At 45.7% G+C, this 17,347-nt stretch overlaps 1 pseudogene; it reads left to right on the top strand.

The window, feature by feature from the left end:
* The first annotated feature begins 521 nt into the window (after positions 1-521).
* Positions 522-2,324, top strand: LOC148142745 (uncharacterized; annotated as a pseudogene).
* The last annotated feature ends 15,023 nt before the right edge of the window (positions 2,325-17,347 follow it).

Below are 17,347 nucleotides of genomic sequence, written 5' to 3'. Positions count from 1 at the left end.
TTTCTGTCCAGGTTATTGCAATCTGTGAGTGGCCTGGGAACACGGGGCTTATTAAACAATTCAGAGGCACCGTGGCTCAGTGGTTAGTCCTGTAACCTCACAGCACAAGGTACCCAGGTTCGATTCCATGCCTCCGCTGATCACCTGTCTCCCCCTCTCTGAGTGGGCTTTCTCCCACAGTCTGAAGATGTGCAGGTTAGGTGAGTTGGATATGCTAACTTGCACCTAGTGTTCAGGGATGTCTAGATTAGGTGCGTTAGTTAGGGGAGTGGGGCACTTTCTGGAGGGTTGGTGTGGACTTGGGCCTGTTCCCACAGGCGGGAGTAACTCTGACTAAAACCCCTTAGGAAAGCGTAGTTGCCGACTATGGCGTTTTCACGTATTTTTGGCACATAGTGTGTGTCGTGCCTCCCCGCTGGCCCCGCCGGTAAGCCCAGCAGTCCTGGCTGCTGGGTGACCAAACGACCAAAAAAAGTACGAGACGGCCATGGTCTAGACCGACCTGCTCTCAAAAAACCAGTATGAGGCTTCCATTTTCAATGGAGCAGTCCAGCTGGGAAGCATCCTGGAAAAACAACCTCCCTGCAGCCTCATCCACAACTGCGAGTTGTGATAAGTCATTAGGTTGTACATGTTTAAAACCCCCAACAAGGTCCATCTTGGTCCAGACCGAGACAGCGACCTTGAGACATTACCTCCTACCTTACATAGAGCTGAGACCGGTCACCCCTCCCAGGGAGCCGGCTCACCCTGTAATGGATGACATAAATAACATTGAAGAAGGCACCGTAAGGGCAGCCCACCCTGCGGTTGAGACAAGCATAACCACCCAAACCTTCTACAACAAAAGTTATCGAGACATAATGCAGGGCATAGACCTAAAAAAAGACTATAAGTGAGACTGGCGAGGAAACAACTGATGCAACTGCCTTCATGGAAGGAGTTGTTATTGAGCCACTATGCGACTGAACATCTGTCTCGGAGGTAATCATCCACTATCCCGTCGATGGGCTGTTCTGCAAGGACTGCGACACCCTCTTCCCCACGGTGAGCCTGTTTAAGACCCATGTGACTAAAGTGCACGGAATAAAGAACATCCGAACAAAATGTTAACGCTGCGATAAAGCAGGAGAATACCATTCCATCGCCTGCCATTACCCAAAATGCAAAGGAACAAAACAACCCCCAACTGGGGAGTTTGCATGCAGCGCGTGTGACCAGCGGTTTTCAACGAAGTCGGGCCTTGGTCAACACGAGAGACACAGACAGCCGGTTCTACGAAACAAGAAACGTCTCAAACCGGCACCCAAAGTCAAGGGCAAACCTGGGAGAAGTGACTGCAGGAGGAGGTGGCAATCTGAGGGAATTGGAGGTGAGACTTGCAGGATGCAAATTTATAAACAAATCCATCGCGAGCATCCTTAAAACCACAACACCAAAGCAAATCTCAGACAAGCGCAGGCTCCTGGCAAACACCCCGACGGAGGTCACGACCATCAGCAAGTCAACGACAGGTACAGACTCGCACGATTCTGAGGCAGAGAGTGTCCAGGAAAATTCCGACGATCAAGCCCAACGCCAAAGAGCCAGGCGAAGAACACTGGCTTCGATCCCTAAACATAGGGACGTAGATGACCAGCTTACACAAGCTGAGGAGCTCTTGAGCGCGAGGAATGACCCGGACACACTTGCCCTCAGAATCAGACTAGTGGAGAGTATTGCCGACCTATGAATGAATAGTAGGAAAAGACAGGACAAACACAAGAGGCCTCAAAAAGATCGGGCCAAGAAAGACAAAAGGCCCGGCAGCAATACCGGAGCCAAAAAACGGTGGGCAGCACGTAAAGCGTTGTTTAGAGCAACACAGCAGCTTTACAAAACCAACTGGCGGCAACTAGCTCGCGAGATCATGGGGGCGCCGACCTCATCCGCTTGTCCTCTCTCAAAAGAGGAGTTGGAGACATGTTTCCGTGAGAAACCGTCAGCACCAAATAAAAAATCAAACATAAATAAGTGTGCCCCATACACTGGCAAAGTTGATGACGGATGCTTGATGAAACCCATCGAGGTAAAGGAGGTTGACGCGGCCATCAAGGGGATAGACAAGAACAGTGCCGCTGGACCAGACGGCCTGAAACTGCAGGACATAAGAACAATCCATGAGCAAGAGGAAACCCGTCTACCCCGCCTCTTCTCCCTGTGGCTAAAGTCAAGCACGATACCCGATTCAGTAAAAAAAGAGTCGAACGGTCCTGATTCCTAAATGTAGGGGTTCTGTGATTTGTTCATTCGTTCGGGCAAACCCTTACTACCTTTTCAGATAATGCATAATTTAATACAGGTTTTCAACACCGGGTCTATCAGTTTAGGCTTCATCTGTGGGCAGCGAAAGGCAAATTAAAGATGAGGGAAACAGGTCCATTGGGAGGGCCCCTCTTCAGAATTTGACTGAGTGAGGCATCAAGGATTCTGAGCATGGACACAGACTCCCAGAAGCTCTGGGAAGGATGGACTCACGCTCTTGTCCTTGGTAAGGATTACAGGCAGAAAGCAGGGGAATGGGGTCGTGAAACATATTAGCTGCATCAAATAGTGCAGCACACCTGAGTGGCCAAATGGTCTCTTTCTGCTCCCATACATTATGGTCTTCTGAATCTGTCAACTGTTCCTGGGAGGGTTATGTCAGCAAGCTATTTCCTGGAGATGCAAATTTTCTAATCCCACTGTTTCTACAGCTTGCTTTACCCTCTGCAATGGCTATAGTTTGCACTGGAAACATGCTTTGTTATTCTAATCAAGACTCTGCTTTTCAGAATGATATTTCAGCTTTTAAATTTTCATCTGGAAGCTTATCCTTGATTTTTCTCTGTTATGGTGTTACTGTTGCGTTTGTAACACCAATCCGCAAGAGATCCCTTTTCCTCGAACCTTTCATGTCTTAAAGATGAAGGCTATAAAATCTAAGGGTGTAAATTGGCTCTTCAGTCCACTGAATCATGGAATTATGGCTAATCTGAATTCTCGACTCCACTTTACTGTATTTCCCCATCATTTACAGATTAAAAATCTGACTCTCTCTATTTAACAACCCAACCTCAACAGCTCTCTGCTAGTCATTCTTCCATTTATTATCTTAGATGCACACCACCATTTAACATGTCACCTGTAAAGGAACAATTGACAGCACTAACTCAGTACCCCTGTATCCCACAAGGGACAGGGTGAGATAGGGAAAGCTGACTGACACTCTCAGTCTTCGTAATGTCTTGAGACAAGATCAAAGGATGATAATGTACTTCCATCTGAATGCATTAATATTGATCAAGTGCTGCAGCTGGCACAATGATTGGTTTAGAGAGTAACTATGGATTGTGAAGAATCTGATCTAAGTCCTCCCACCAGTCTCTAATGTAGATCAAATCATTGTCACATGTAAATGGTTACAGCGATGTAATAAAAATAGTCTTACTACCTATAATACTCTTCCAGTTATGATGTGGAGGAGCAGGTCTTGGACTGGGGTAGACAAAATTAAAAATCACACAACAGCAGGTGCTCCTTCGGCAGCGCTCCGAAAGGTAGTGCTGCCAAATAAACCTGTTGGACTATAACCTGGTGTTATGGGATTTTTAACTTTTCTAATTAGATCAGAAGGTGGCCATTGTTAATACACAAGGCCACTTGGGTCCTGGATAAATGAATTAGTGTATTAGTTACGTGAAGCCAATCACATCTTGTAAAGCACTAGCGACACAATCTTTTTATAAAGATATTTTTATTGAAAAGGAAAAGGTTTTGGGATTTTTTTACAAAATTACAAAACTAATACAAAATAGTGTAACCACTTTACAATATAAATTGAGAAAATTAACGACTAATCTACTGTACAAACTACCAAAACAAAAAGTAAGAAAAAATACTATATATAAAAAAAACGACAATATCATACATTACTAACAACAAAACAAAAAAAAGGGTAAGTAAATAAATAAGCATTCAAAATAAAATTATATCAAGTCAGGGCAACTTTTCACGCACAGGGTGGTACATGTATGGAATGAGCTGCCAGAGGAAGTGGTGGAGGCTGGTACAATTACAACATTTAAAAGGCATCTGGATGGGTATATGAATAGGAAGGGTTTGGAGGGATATGGGCCGGGTGCTGGCAGGGGGACTAGATTGGGTTGGGATATCTGGTCGGCATAGACGGGTTGGACCGAAGGGTCTGTTTCTGTGCTGTACATCTCTATGACTGTATGACTCTAAATCATAACAAGACCCGTATTTATATGGGATTCTTCCTCCTGGGGGCCCCAAAACCGACCAACATCATCCTCACGGCTAAACAAAGGCCCAAGACAGTAAGGCCAATACATCTGCATCGGTGTAGTTCAAGAAGGCCGCCATGTTCGATAACATAATTCCGTTTTTTGGTGCACCATATTCGTAAGGAAGTCCAGGGAAATATGTTCCATAACTATCCTACGCCAGTTCGAAAATCCTAGGGGACTTTCCCGATACCCGGCTTGCTAAAATATTTTTACTTGCACAGAAGGAGAGGATAGTAAATAGTTTCTTCCCATATGCATCTAGCAGTCATATTTCTAAATCAGGAACAATTTGCACTCTGACAGAATGTGGTGCATTATAATTGCTCAGACAACTTGATTGTCAGTTGTACCTAATGACGAAATGTCATTCCAGGTGTAGTGGGAATTTAGAGTACGAATGGGGAATCACAAGGAGGCTGTGGGCAAGTTACTGTTTCAGCATAAAGTGGCAAGGGTCACAAATTACACAAGCAGGAGGCTAGAAGAACACAGCAAGCCAGGCAGCATCAGGAGGTGGAGAAATCCTTGTTTTGGGTATAACCCTTCTTCAGGAATGGAGGTAGGAGTAGGGGAAGCTGCAGATAAAGAGGGGTGGAATTATTATGGGTGGGAAGAGGGGCATAGTGGTGAGGTAGTGATAGATGAATACAGGTGGTGGGTACGACCTGGTTAATCGATGGGATGGATGAATCCGGTTGGTGTCTGGAAGGAAGGGTCGGTAGGTGGAATAGAAGGGAGGAGGCAGGGCTGGAAATGGAGTCAGGGGATGGGAAGGGAGGTTATTTGAAATTGGAGAACTCAATGCTGGGTTCTTCGAGCTGTAGGCTGTCCAGGCAGAAGATAAGGTGTTGTTCCTCCAATTTGCGGTTGATTCACTCTGGCAATTGAGGAGGCCGAGGATGGACATGTAGGAGACAGAGTAGGAAAGGGAATTGAAATGGGCGGTGACCGCGAGGTCAGGTCGGCCCCTGCAGGCCTGGTTGAGATGCTCAGCAAAATGTTGCCTAAGTTTTCAAATTAGTCCTCACCCTCAATAACGTTTTCTTAACCCTTCCCATTTCCTTCAAATCCAGGAAGTGGCCATGGACGCTTGCATGGACCCTAGCTACACCTGCCTCTTTGTAGGCTACGTTGAACAATTCCCCTTCAGCACATACACAGGTACTGTTCCCCAACTCTTCCTCTGCATTGATGACTGCATTGGTGCTGCATCCTGCACCCAAGCTGGAACTGGAGCAGTTAGAGCCATAGAGATGTACAGCATGGAAACAGACCCTTCAGTTCAACTTGTCTATGCTGACCAGATATCCTAACATTCTGTATCCAAATGGATAGTTCTCCCTGTGTTCCATGAGATCTAATTTTGCTAACCAGTCTCCCATTGGGAACCTTGTCAAATGCCTTACTGAAGTCCATATAGATCACATCCACCGCTCTAGTTCATCGACTTCACCAACAACTCCACCCTGCCTTGAAATTCACTTGTCTATCTTGGACACCTCCCTCCCCTTTCTTGACCTCTCGGTTTCTATCTACGGTGACAGTTTACGGACCAACATTACCTACAAACCCACAAGAGTCCCATAACTACCTGGACTACACCTCCTCCCACACCATAACCTGCAAAAGCTCCAACCTGTTTTCCCAATTTCCTGGTCTCCATCATGCCTGCTCTGATGAAAAGAGGTTCACCTCCCAGATGTTCACCTATTTTAAATAATGTGCTTTCCACCCCTGCCATCCAGACAGCTTCCACCGCACCTCCTTCATTCCATGCTCCATTGCTGTAAATCCCGCCCTCCCCCACAAATATAATAAAGACAGGGTCCCCCAGTCCTCACTTTCCACTCTAAAATTCCACACATCCATGGCATCATCCTCAAACACTTCCACAACTCCAACTAAACTCTACCACCACTATTTTCCCCTTCCCACCCCTCTCTGCCTTCCAGAAGAACTGTTCCCTCCTTTTTTAACAACACCCTCCCCACCAAAACACTCAGCACCCACCTCCCGCACAAGTACCTTTGTTCTGGACCAGGCCACACTCCCTCAAAACATTCCAAGAAGGTAGCCCAGACCCTAACGTTTCTACTTGTTTTGAATAGGTATAGAGTGGACATTCCAGGAGGGATGCATCTGGTCAAAACCCCTTGGTTTTAAACAAAGCCGAATTTATTTACAGAGTACCAAATGAAACACAAACAAAAGAGAACAGAATACAGAATAACTTAACCTTAGATCCAAAAACCCAATCGGCTCCATTGCAACTTATTAATGCTGTTCTATCTAGCTGCAACATCCTCATACAAACCCCCTTGGCTAAAAAAGGTCAAGTCAAACAGGTACCAACAGGAGAGATATCGAGAGAGAGAGAGAGAGAGAGAGAGAGAGATAGATATCAGAGAGAGAGAGAGAGAGAGAGAGAGAGAGAGAGAGAGAGAGAGAGAGAGAGAGAGAAAGAAAGAAAATCAGCCATGGAGCTGTTTCCTCGACCAGCAGCCTCAAAACTGACTGCATGCTAAAGCCAAACCAAACTAACCAGAGAAAAGCTGAGCTGGGTGAACTGACCAGTCCCCTTTCATTGTACAAGTTTTTTTTAATCAAAAAAACTTCAGATAGATAAACCCAGACATTTTGGAACCTGTGTCTTTACAACCCCTCTGGAAAAAAAACCAAGGACAACATAACCTTGTTAAAAGGAGCAGCACATCACACCTTTCCCTGCAACCGTAAAAGATGCAAAACCTGCTGGTACACCACCTCCCTCATCTCCATCCAGGGCCCTAACATTCTTCCAGGTGAAACAGAGGTTCAGCTGCCTCTCCGCCAACCAAGTTTACTGTATCCAGTGCTCTCGATGTGGTCTTCTCTACATTGAGGAGACCAAACGGAAACAAAGGGAACATTTCGTTGAGACTCTCAGCTGGGCCCACAGGGGCTGACCTGACCTCCCAGCCATCATGCATTTCAATTCCCATTCCCACTCCCTCTCCCCCTCCGACATGTCTATCCTCAGCTTGCTCCATTGCTGCAGTGAATCAGACTGCAATTTGGAGGAACACTTTATCTTCAACTGGGCGGCCTACTGCCTAGAGGACTGAACATTGAGTTCTCCGATTTCGAACAACCTTCCCATCCATCCCTGGACTCCATTTCTAGCCCGCCTCTCCATTCCATCCCTCCAATCGACCCTTCCTTTCAGCTACCAACTGGATTCATTCATCCCATCAATCAACCAGGTCATACCCACCACCTGTGTTCACCGATCATTACCTCACAACTCAGTCCCTCTCCCCACCCAAAACCTACCCTCCCTCTTTTGTCTGCAGCTCCACCGAACCCCCCCACCTCCATCCAGAAGGGTTATAACCGAAATGTTGACTTCTCCACCCTGATGCCGCCTGGCTTGTTGTATTCTTTCAGCCTCCTGCTTGTCTACTTTGAATTTAAGCATCTGCAATTTTTGTGTGTCATGGGTCACAAATTAATATTTGGCAATTTGCAATTCAACCTGATGCCTTAAAGTAAGCTGCTTTATTTTTTAACATCAATGGCATTTATTCTACACACTGCCAAGTTTCTCCAGCACTGAGTCATGAACACACACCCTTCATAACTTCAGGCTATTGGTCTGACCCAGCCCATGTAGGTCAGGAGCCAAATGGCTGATTGAAAAGTGTGCATTACTGAGCACCCCACGCTCAGGAACCTCTGATTTTAAAAGTACTTGGACACCTATTCAGGGCTCGTCTTAACATTTTCTACTTTTTCATTCCCACTAACTCATTCAGCGGGTGATACTCGACTCAATACCAGCTGCAGAAAGCAGTCCTGAAGCAGTCAGTTATTAGAAGCGGAATCCTCACCACAGCTCATTTTGGTGTAAGATCCATCAGGTAGATTTTCTGTCACCATCCTCTTTCCTGGGAGGAATCTATAGAGCCACCTTGGTCTCTACATTAGAAGAAAACTTCCTGGAGTTAAATGAGATGACACTTGGCTTAAACACAATATCTTTCTTGCTCCACCTACTGCAGACCTAGTCTAGCAGTAATATCCTTTAGGACTTGATCAGCAGTGCTACTGCCAAGCCACTCTTTGTGGACGACATTGATATTCCTCACCCAGGGTACATTCTATACCGTTGCTAACGTCTTTGATTTTTCCAAATGGTGTTGAACATAAAGGACTATGGATGCAGTAGCCTAGAGGTGGGCATAGGACATGTTATTCAGCAGGAGGTGGTTTCCTTGCCTATGCTTGATTTGATGCCATGAGACTTTGTGTGGAGTATGCCTAGGATAGCTCCCTCTTTACTGTATACCACTGTGCTGCCAGGGAGACAGGATATGCCCAGGGCTGGTGATAGTGTCATCCAAAACATTGAGGTATGATTCTGAGAGAGTGAAACAATTAGGCTGTTTCTTGACCAACCATCAGGCATTTCTCCCAGTTTTAGCACTAGCTGTCAGCTAAGAAAGGCTGTGCAGGGTTAATAGAGCTATGTTTGTAGATTAGCTAGTGGAAATGAGAAACCAATGTTCTTTGTTTTGTTGCTGAGTTTATTTTTGTCTCATCTCTCCTTAAAATAATTTAGAGAACTCTCACCAGAATGTTATGAATTCGCCCAGGTATCCAACAATACAAACCAGTACCAAGAGAAGAGTCCCAACTTTATTAGGAACAGAGTTACAATAACCATCAGCAATCAGCTCCTGAAGATTGCAATACTTCCCAAGTCTCTTGTAGATCTATGCTGTTGCTCTCTCCCTGGCTCTGCCAAGCTGCTTTCCTCTTTCGCTCCATCATCCTGCACCCCTCCTCCCCACCCCAGTCACCTGATCTCTTCTGCTTGTCATGTTGGTCTCCTTGGTAGGTCTCAGACAAGTCCAACAGCAACTTCAGGTGAACCCTGTTTAATGACTTTATTTTTCAGCATATTCTACAATTTTGGCCAATTGGAGATTGCTTAATCATTTACAGTAGTCAGTTTTTTGGATGACATGCTACTGTCAGTTTCTGGATTTTTTTTATTTCAAAAATATGCTTTATTCATAAAATACTTTAATGGTCTGTACAGTTGGACATGCCATACATATGTAAACATTCCATTTGTTTGCATACCTAAAACAGAGTAATCATTCCTATTTACAGGTCGGTACGATTACATTTTTCGCTGAGGTGTCAGCAGAGCCCAAAAGACTGCGTGAGCCCCCTATTCTTCTTTAGGCAGGCAGATGTTACACGTTGGTCTTTCCCCATCGCGCCTTGGCGGCAGCTGCCCCAAGCTTCAGCGCATCCCTCAACACGTAGTCCTTGGCCTTGGAATGTGCCAGTCTACAACACTGAGTCGGGGTCAACTGTTTCAGCTGGAAGATCAACAGGTTTCGGACCGCCCAGAGAGCGTCCTTCACCGAGTTGATGATCCTCCAGGCACAGTTGATGTTCGTCTCGGTGTGCGTCCCAGGGAAACAGACCGTAGAGCACGGAGTCCCGTGTCATGGCGCTGCTCGGGACGAACCTCGACAAACACCACTGCATTCCTCTCCAGACTTCCTCTGCGTAGGCACATTCCAGAAGGAGGTGTGTGACAGTCTCGTTCCCCCTCCGCAGCCGCTTCGAGGGCAGCGTGCGGTGCGGCTGAGAGTCCGGGCGTGCATAAAGGATCTCACAGGCAGAGCCCTTCTCACCACCAGCCAAGCCATGTCTTGGTGCTTGTTGGAAAGTTCTGGCGATGAGGCATTCTGCCAAATGGCTTTGACAGTCTGCTCAGGGAACCGCTCACTAAGATCCGCCCTCTCCTTTTCCCGAAGGGTCTCAAGGACACTACGTGCTGACCACTTCCTGATGGACTTGTGGTCAAAGGTGTTTTTCTTCATCAACTTCTCCACGAAGGACAGGTGATACGGGACGGTCCAACTACTCGGAGCGTTCCGCGGCAGCGAGGCCAGGCCCATCCTTCGCAACACCGGGAACAGGTAGAACCTCAGTACGTAGTGACACTTGGTGTTCGCGTATCGGGGATCCACGCACAGCTTGATGCAGCCACACACAAAGGTGGCCATCAGGGGGAGGGTGGCAATGGGTGTATTTCTTCCCCCATTGCCCAGATCTTCGTACAGCGAGTCCCTTCGGACCCGGTCCATCTTTGACCTCCATATAAACTGGAAGATGGCCCTGGTGACTGCAGCAGCACAGGTTCTGGGAATAGACCAGACCTGTGCCACGTGTAATAGCAATGACAGTGCCTCACACCTGATGACCAGGTTTTTTTCCGCACGACGGAGAGCGACCGTAGCTTCCATTGGCCCAGTTTCTGCCTCACTTTGCTGATACGCTCATCCCAAGACTTGGCGCACAACCCAGCCCTCCCAAACCAAACGCCCAGCAACCTCAGGTGGTCGGTCCTGACGGTGAATGGGATCGAGGATTGGTCAGCCCAGTTCCCGAAGAGCATGGCCTCGCTCTTGCCTTGGTGTCTGATGCCTGTTCGAACATGAGTCTGCGTACGGACAGTGGATGCGAGCAGAAAATGGCAACGTCATCCATGTACAGGGAGGCCTTAACCTGCAGCCCCCCAGTGCCAGGAATAGTCACCCCTCTCAGGCTTGAATCCTTCCTGATGGACTCGGCAAATGGCTCTATGCAGCACACAAACAAGGCAGGAGAGAGGGGGCAGCCCTGCCTGACTCCAGATCTGACTGGGAAGCTATCTGATTCCCACCCGTTGATTGAGACTGCACTGACAATGTTGGTGTAGAGCAGTCTGATCCAATTACAGATTCCCTCCCCAAAGCCCATTTTGGAGAGAACATCTCTCATATACCTGTGTGATATCCTGTCAAAGGCTTTCTAACCTTTGACGATTTTGTAATCCGCATTCAACAGTGAGATTGGTCTCTAATTTCTGAGTTCCTCCCTCTCCCCCTTCCACTTGTAGAAGAGGGTGATGATGCTTTTCCTCATGGATTCACTCATGGTACCTGCCCGAAGCATACTGACATACACCTCTAGCAGGTCCTGGCCATCAAGTCCCACAGAATGGAATAGAGCTCGACTGGTAAGCCGGCGCTTCTGGGAGTTTTATTCTTGGAAGGACTCGAGGGCCTTAGTCAGCTCGCCCAGCCTCTCGTGTGTTCTGTCATCCAAGACCTCTGAGCAGTACAGTGGCACAGTGGTTAGCACTGCTGCCTCATAGTGCCCGAGACCCGGGTTCAATTCCCACCTCAGGCGACTGACTGTGTGGAGTTTGCACGTTCTCCCCATGTCTGCGGGGGTTTCTTCCGGGTGCTCCGGTTTCCTCCCACAGTCCAAAGAATTGCAGTCAGGTGAATTGGCCATACTAAATTGCCCATAGTGTTAGGTATGGGGTAAGTGTAGGGGTATGGGTGGGTTGCGCTTTGGCAGGTTGGTGTGGACTTGTTGGGCCGCAGGGCCTGTTTCCACACTGTAATGTTGGTTGGTTAGTTTCTGGATGTAGCAAGAATTAATACCTTACATCAGGGCCCTCCTTTGCTCCATGGATAAGTTATGGGGGTATATCTGTCACGATAACTTTTACATGATATTGATGCTAATGGCATGTGGCTGCTGTGTGAGATTGGAGAGTTTGACTTTGCCAGTGTACCCAGCATCCCTTGCTGATGGGCCAAGCTAATCATCTGCATTTTTAGGTAGGAGGCTACTACAGCTGAATAGCTTACTCAGGCAAATGACACCAGCCAGAGAACTCTCCCCTAGTTACCTCCTGATTTTCAGGGACAGATCCTCAGTGCTACAAGTCAAAAAAGGTAGGACAAAAAAAAAAGGATTGTCTCACCCTGAGCACTGAAATTTTTTTTTTGATGTGGAGTGTCAGAACCTCAACCAAATCTGTAGACATGAAGGATTGTGAAGCCACCTATTAACATTCCTCAACCTCAAATGCAATGGCAGGTGTGTTCAACTATCCATTCTGAACTATCTTTCAAAGACCATCTTGAAATAAATTGCTACTAATTCTCACATTCAAAAACCAATCAACTCCCCTTATTCACAAAAGCTGGTTAAATTGGCACCTTGTTTAAAAAAGTTACCTGGTTTTTGGGAAGAATGTCCACATGAGGGAAGGGGTTATTGTTAAAGAAGAAGATCATCTGTTCAACAAAGGGGGTAGAGTCATAGTCATATGTACAGCATGAAAACAGACCCTTTGGTCCAACTTGTCCATGCCAACCAGCTATCCCAACCCAATTTAGTTGCACCTGCCAGCACCCCTGGCCCATATCCCTCCAAACCCTTCCTATTCATAAGAATCCAAATGCCTCTTCACTGTTGCAATTGTACCAGCCTCCACATCCTCTGGCAGCTCATTACATACATGTACCACCCTGTGTAAAGTTGCCCCTTAGGTCTCTTTTATATCTTTCCCCTCACCCTAAACCTATGCCCTCTAGTTCTGGACTCCCCAACCCCAGGGAAAAGACTATTTATCCTATCCATGCCCCTCAATTTTGTAAACCACTATAAAGGTCACTCCTCAGCCTTTGATGCTCCAGGGAAAACAGCCCCAGCCTGTTCAGCCTCTCCCTGTAGCTCAAATCCTCCAACCCTGGCAACATCCTTGTAAATCTTTTCTGAACCCTTTCAAGGTTCACAACATCTTTCCGATAGGAAGGAGACCAGAATTGCATACAATATTCCAACGGTGGCCTAGCCAATGTCCTGTACAGCTGCAACATGACCTCCCAACTCCTGTACTCAATACTCTGACCCATAAAGGAAAGCATACCAAATGCCTTCTTCACTATCTTATCTACCTGCAACTCCACTTTCAAGGAGCTATGAACCTGCACTCCAAGGTCTCTTTGTTCAGCAACACTCCCTAGAACCTTACCATTAAGTGTATAAGTCCTGCTAATATTTGCTTTCCCAAATGCAGCACCTCACATTTTCTGAATTAAACTCCATCTGCCACTTCTCAGCCCATTGGCGAGTAGATAAGGTTCATCTGTCTGCACCTGGAGCTTCAGTAATTTGGAAAGAGCCTGCCTGACACTCATTAGGTGGAGAACCTCATGCTGGGATCTGATCATCAGGTAGAATCTCATGCCTGCTATATTTAGCATGGTAGCCTTGCCACAAAAGGCTGAGGGGACAACAACCAGACAGTGGTTTTTGCCTACAATAGCAAGAACTGTTAGCGTGATTCACTATGAGCCCAGTTATACATTCTGCTTTTGGACAATCTCATGGCAAATATGACCTTGAGATGTACAAGCAAAAGACCTGTATATAATGAATGATTAATTCCAATCTGTGTGTACAGAAATGCAAGGTGCACCTATGAATGGCACCAATTGTACAGATCAATTTTATGAATAAAGTATATTTTTGAAATAAAAATGTCAGCAGGTGATGAGGGATTGTGACCTGACATCATTGGCATAAACTATCCCCCATTCACCTGGTAGGTAACATTGGTGCCTTGACAGCGCCATGGACGGCAGCTGTTGTCACCTACATAGAAGGATCATCCTAACCAGATCTACAGCTGGATTATGGTGAACAGGGAGATGGCATGGGGCAGGGTGACACTAGGCACATTAGACACAAGATGGCCACTGGATTACAATATGGAGAGAAACAGCAGAGCACATATGGACAGTGTCTGGGGCTAGAATGCCAGCACAATAAACTCATCAACTGGATTGAGTGTAAAGTGGGAGGAGGGGGAAGAAAATATGCATGAATAATGAACACTGCCTAAAGTGTCTGGGCCCAGCCAACACCTCAGAAATGCCAAGAGTTTGATAGACTCAATACAAAATGCTAATGCCAGGGCTGAAGTATAGTCCTCTTCAGGAAATGAAGAGCACCCATTACTACAATGGATTTCCATGCCTACACAAACTGAAAGACTATTGAAACTATGATTCTGCAAGGATTACCATAAACAAACCATGTTACAAGTCAGTAAACTTTTACACATCTTGTGTCACAAGATGTATAAAAAAGTTTGACATGTGCTCTGGGTTGACAGAAGACTTGCAGCTAACCACTTAGTGTCTCCCCAGAGCTCAGTTTATTGCACAAGGAAATACCAGTCATTGAGCCCTGATTCTGACTCAGACTGGTGTTTTCCCTCCAACAATGGCATTCCCAATGATAGATGCAAATTCAGATTAAGTGCCATGGCAGGATTGCTGTGCGCTAGTATAACCAGAGGGAAAATCAATTGATGACAGCCAACTTAATGCTCTAGATCCAAAACCAGGACATCTACAGATTCAGGATATTTGGTAGAAAGTGACCCAGCTCTGAAACCCTGCATATCACTAAGACATGGCTGTAATGGAGTAGCTATCTTCTGCATGGAAACTGGTGATTGTAGGTCAGAGTCAGATGTACAGCACAAAGACCTTTTGGTCCAACTACATGCCAACCAGATATAGTAAAATAATCTTAACCCATATCCCTTTAAACCCTTCCTATTCATGTACCCATCCAAGATGGCTTCTAAAGGCTGCAATTGTACCAGTCTCCACCATATCCTCTGGCACTTTGCCATACACACCCTCAGCATGATGTTGCTCATTAGGGTAAGATTTAAGTGCCTTTTAATCTTATGCCCTCCGACTCCCCACTGCAGGGAAAAGACTATTTATCCTATCCAATTTTAAGCCTTTATGAAGTCACCCCTCAGACTGACTCCAGGGGAAAAACAGCCCCAGCCTATTTAGCTTCTCTTTATAGAAATTTCCTCCAACCCTGGCAACATTCTTGTTAATCTTCTGAACCATTAAGTTTGGTAATGAGACCAGAATGCACCAATATTCCAGAAGTGACCTAACCAGTGTCCTGTACAGACAGGACATCCCAACTCAATGCTCTGACCATTAAGTAAAGCATACCAAACCCCTTCACTATCCTGTCTACCTGGGACTTCAGGTCCCTTTGTTCAGCAACACTGCTGAAGACCTTACCATTAAGGTATACAAGTCTTACATGGATTTGCCTTTCCAAGAAGGAAAATGCAGCACCTCATTTAAAACTCCATGTCATTCCTAGACTCATCTGATCAAGATCTTGTTCTGAGGTAACCTACACTATCCACTACACCTCCAATTGAGAGGTCATGTGCAAACTTATGTTCACATCCAAATCATTTAAATACAAAAATCAGTGGACCTAGCAAAGATCCTCATGGCACACCACTGGTCACAGGTCTCTAGTCTGGAGTAACCCTCTACTACTGTATTAGGGTCTTAGAGAGTTTTATCCAATTGGCTAGTTTGCTCTATTCCAGGGAATCTAAACAGTCAAGCATGAGGAACCTTGTCAAACACTTGTCTGAAGTCCATGATTTGAAGTCCACAAAATAATGTAGGAAATGGTAACTGTTTTGATTAGGACTCAATACAGGTCCCAAACATAAGGCAAAGCTAGAAAAAAGGTAGAAGTTGGTATTCGTTGATTTGGCAGCGGTAGTAAATAGCTGTAAGCCAGGATGGGGATAATTATGTAATAAAGACAAGTTACATATGAGAGTAGTGTACAGTGCCCCTCTAGTGGACCTTGTGGCAAGGTGGAGCATAAAGGGATGATTATTTAAGGCGCAAGGATGATGGAGGTGACTTTACACCAAGCCTGGAATGTAGAAAGAGTAATGGGCACCCAACTTGGGAGGCCTCAGCATAACTGAACTAACTTTCATTTTAAAAACAGGATGCATTGAAAGCTATGAGCAGGCTGTATACTAGACTGGGCATGGAGCCATTGGGAAAGACCATTCCTGCTGCTCCTTAGTGGTATTATGCATTAGCATGAGTAGCCATTAAGCTTGAGGGCCAATACATATATAGAAGCTGGGTTGATAAATTCAGGACAGATCAATAAAGTGCTGTGGCAGACATCTAAAATATCCAATGTAAGCCATCCTAGGATGACAAGTGTGCTGGATCCACACTTTGAAGGGAAAGATGCGCAAGGAGAAAAATAGTGTGCAAAGGTACATAGCAATCAGGTTTGGACTGAGTGGAGATTAGAGGGTACCAAACAAGATAGCAACAAGTTTCCTTTGTCTCATACCTCATCAGGAATGATCTGGAGACTGGATGATGAGTATTTTGTAGATCTAAGGATACAGTGAGACATCCCAGAATGGATTTAAACTAGGAAGTGGTAGTAAGGAGAAAAATGCAGAGATGAGCAAACAGTTAGAGCTACAGGCTGGGAAGTGTCCAGGTCCTGAGAGCCTTCACCTTCTGGAGATGTAGAGGAATTGGTTTTAATTTCTGAAATAGCCTTCATTTGAGAGTTTAATATATGCAACTAATTCAGAAGGAATTAGTTGGGAAGGAAGCAAAAAACTACAGGCTGGAAGACCGATAAGGCACATCTAGGTATTATCCTGTGGGGAAGAATTAGGGCAGCTAGAGGTTTAAGATCAAACCCTGATATGGAGTGTTGAGGAAAGGCTGGACATGCATCTAATAGCATGGAATCTCAATGAAATTGGGTGTGTATTGTCTAGTTGACTGAGGAGATGTTCCCTCGTGTGGAGATTTCAAATTGGGACTTGCCATTTAAACCTAAATTTCCCCTCCCTATTTTAGGATCTCTAGAACATTCCCTGATGAGTTAGTCAAAATCTATCCACACCTGCCTTCAATATTAGTCATCCAAGTAAGTAGTGGGTGAAAACATTTCAGGGTAAATAGGAATGATATTCAAGGGGAGCATTATCAACCTTTGTATTCAGTGGCTAAGTAGGTCAGAACACTATTCTGGTTCCAATGGAGGCCAAACTATTGGATTGGTTCAGTTTGCTTTGGAAGATTCCAAAAATCAGTTCAAGTAACTGAACCAAGCTGACTGAAGTGGTCTGGTGTTTGGTGGATTCTGGATTGGATCTAACGGCATAGCTACAGTTCCCATCAATCCCTCACCAGCAACAGAATTTGCTGATATTTGCTCTGACAGTTCAAGGACTCAGAACACATTTCCCCATCTGGTTTATTTCTGTTCAGGGC

Source organism: Chiloscyllium plagiosum, unplaced genomic scaffold, assembly GCF_037043375.1.
Source record: "Chiloscyllium plagiosum isolate Xiang-an unplaced genomic scaffold, Cpla_swu_hap1 HiC_scaffold_28, whole genome shotgun sequence".
Taxonomy (NCBI): Eukaryota; Metazoa; Chordata; class Chondrichthyes; order Orectolobiformes; family Hemiscylliidae; genus Chiloscyllium; species Chiloscyllium plagiosum.
This window is presented reverse-complemented; position numbering and strand designations above follow the sequence as displayed.